Source organism: Morone saxatilis, unplaced genomic scaffold (genome assembly GCF_004916995.1).
Source record: "Morone saxatilis isolate NCDOM2014 unplaced genomic scaffold, NCSU_SB_2.0 Contig1, whole genome shotgun sequence".
Classification (NCBI taxonomy): domain Eukaryota; kingdom Metazoa; phylum Chordata; class Actinopteri; family Moronidae; genus Morone; species Morone saxatilis.
Genome location: NW_023339651.1, coordinates 417,447 through 420,669, shown reverse-complemented (window position 1 = coordinate 420,669; position 3,223 = coordinate 417,447).

Genomic DNA, 3,223 nt, shown 5'->3' with positions numbered 1-3,223 from the left:
ACACTACATGTATTGATATACGGTACATTTGCCACACAGACTGTTGTTCCTTGAGCAATATGTGAGTTCTTCTGCCTCAGCGAGGACATTTTTCTGTGTTCATGTTTATTCTCATCGGACCGCAGCAATAACAGAGTATATCAATCAATAATCTATAATCATTAATCAGTGTATAAAGCAGCTCTGTGTGGTTCCATTAAGGTGATTGATCAGAGAGAAACAGGAGTTATTGCTGCAGCTCGGGGAATGTTTCAGGAGGAAGAGCAGCACAGACTGAAGATGAGGATGAAGATGAAGATGAAGACTTACTTCTTCCTGGTGTCGTAGCGTCCCGTGGTTCCGAGGCTCTGTGAGGGAACAGAGGAGGAGATGATGAGCTTTATATTTACTGTTAGTTTACTGACAGTTGGGATTATTGGACACTTTCTCTCAGTCAGCGGCTAAAATACAACCAGGACAACACAGATTATTTCAGGATATTTGATCCCTTAAATCCAATCCAATACATTTCCAGGTGTTTCCATGACTGTAAAACCAGTTTCTTCTAGTCTCACTGCTTTTAGTTGGGTTTTATATTGTTAACAATCTATATTTATAATCAGTGATATTGATCAGTCCTACAGTACATCACCACCTACTGCATGGATATAAAGTCATTATTTCACAGTTGTATAGACTTTATATGTTATTATGTTTTCACCGACCTGTATGTACGCAATAGTTAATATATTAATAATATTAATAACTCCCTGTATGTGTTCAGTCCTCAGTAGCAGGGTGGTGATGGTTTATTTCTAACAGGAACCACAGTGAGACATTTGCTCGGCAACGCCACGTGTGAAGGAGACGACGGGTCGATTCGATGGTGGAATGGCAGTTTCGGACGGTGTGGGGTGAAAATATTCTGTCGCCTTGACAACTGAAGACAACCCTGTGAGGGGAAATTACCGTCTGTATGCGAGCGATCACTCTGGCTCTCTGAGGTCTCCTCTCCCATTCTTCACTTCAGGCACATGGACGGCCTGAAGACACCAACAATGCGGCGCCCTGCAGGGAGCCTCCATATCTGTGAGGATGAAGCTCTCCTCTGCTGGAGACATCTTCTTCCTCACATGAGATCTCTGCAGGTCGCTGCCATGCTGTCAGCTCCTATTTTATTCTGGCTTCCTTCCCCCATCGTACAGGATACTTTTATCATGGTTTACAAGTCTCAACAAGTCCTCTGAATCAGTGCCTCGACCACTCACCAGTCCTTCTTACCGTTTCTATCACTGTGGTCACTGAGGACCGGACCCCAGCAGGGTTCCTATTTCTTTTTAAGTAATCATTTTCCAGGACCTTTTCCAGGACATATAATTTACCGATAGGTCGAGTATTTACAGATTTAACTCCAGTTTTATTCCTCCTTCATGAAGTGTCTCAGGTTCATTCAGGTAGGTGGTCAACAGTCCACTCCCGGACTCGACGTCGAACAGAGTACCCACAAACAACCCTTGCAAGGTCAGCTTTTATACATCGGTATTTCTAAAACCCTGCGAATAACAACGCTGGCTGAAAGAAAACAACAGTGAACATGTCAGACAGATTAAAAACCTCAGAAGAATTATGTTGTGTTCAGTGTTATGTACGTTAATGTAAATTGTCTAATAGAACAATGGCCAAGCACCAGGGACAAGGAAACAATGAATTTGTCTAAAAAGAAGCCCATTAAGTATGATGGTTACAAATAATATTAAAATATACAATACAGATAGAAAGTTCATACAAATGATTTGTTTTACACAAACTTCCTGCAGTTCCTATATATATATATATATATATATATATATAGTTTTTAATATAATATGAAATCTCCATCACAGAAGAAAAGGGTTCCTGAAGGGAAGATGTTGGGAACCGCTGCTGTACGCTAATAACATCCCTTCTACCTTTGTTCTGGAAGTACAGGAACAATATTCATCATTAGTCTGTTACTTCCTCACTGCGGCGTCGTTCTCCGCTGAAGGCGGACGCTTTGCCTCCCGCCGGCCGCAAAATGAGATTATGGCTCAATCCGCGGGAGGAAATGTGTTGACTGCTCCTCACACTCACATACAGCACACAGCGGGCCTTCAGTGTCGAACAAACCGCTGATAGAGACTAAAACACACACACACCTCCCAAAGATACACTTGTAAAGAGCATCATCAACATAATGTTAACAGCAGTCACACAGTCGTGACTCTGTTGAAACAGCTTCTCTGCAGGCTGAAAGCAGCTGATGGGAGATACAAGAACCCACCGTTCACTGCAGCAGCGTTAAAGGACAGAGGCTCACATCACAACTCTTCTGCTCGTAGATGAATCATATCGGGGTACAAAATGTTACCTTTGTCCTGAGGGCAGTGCAGGGGACCCTTTGTTGTCTGTACGGTGGCCTTATTAGGACATCTGAGCCTGACCTGTTGTAAACAGGTGGTGCAGTACGTAACCCTTTCCTTCTGCAGTGGAATCAGGTTTACAGTAAAGAGTCTTAATTTACTCTGAATAAAATGATCTTGTATAAACGATGAACTCCACAGAGAGGGCAGGAATCCTGTCTTCCTCTCTTTATTCCTCTCTGCCTTCCATCCAACAGTTTAACATGTCACCTTTCTCAACCTCTTTCTAAGAACTCTGAACACATTCCTACGAGGATGTTTGGCTCCAAGGACGCAGTGCTGTTTGTACTCCGATACAAAGCCCACATGAGGAAGCGTCCACCTGATGCCTCCACATTATGTTCACACCGGAGGAGCAGTTTGCTTCCGGACGATAAATAAATAAAAGGATGTGATTGGATAATGCGAGGCTGTGAATGCTCATTGACTCTGCACCTGGACCGAGCGCTCCCCGCAGGTGCATCACAATGACGGTGATGATGATTGGTTGTGTCCCGCCGTGCGGACACACACAGCTCATAATGATGCAACAACAGATTAATCCACACTGAGCAAACCGAGAGCTTCAAATCTCTGATACTAACAAGAAATGTTTTCAGACGACATTAATGAATAAAAACCCCAAATAGTCGAGTTAACCGCTGAGAAGAGTCTCAGTGACACTTTACATCAATCTGATAGTCTGAGAGAAACCAAACATTAAACTGTGTTCAGGAGCTAAGTATCAGAGGACTGTTGCAACAGGGACCTTTTCTCTTGTAACACAGAAAGTCTCTGGTCGCTGCACTGCTGCATATGCTAAC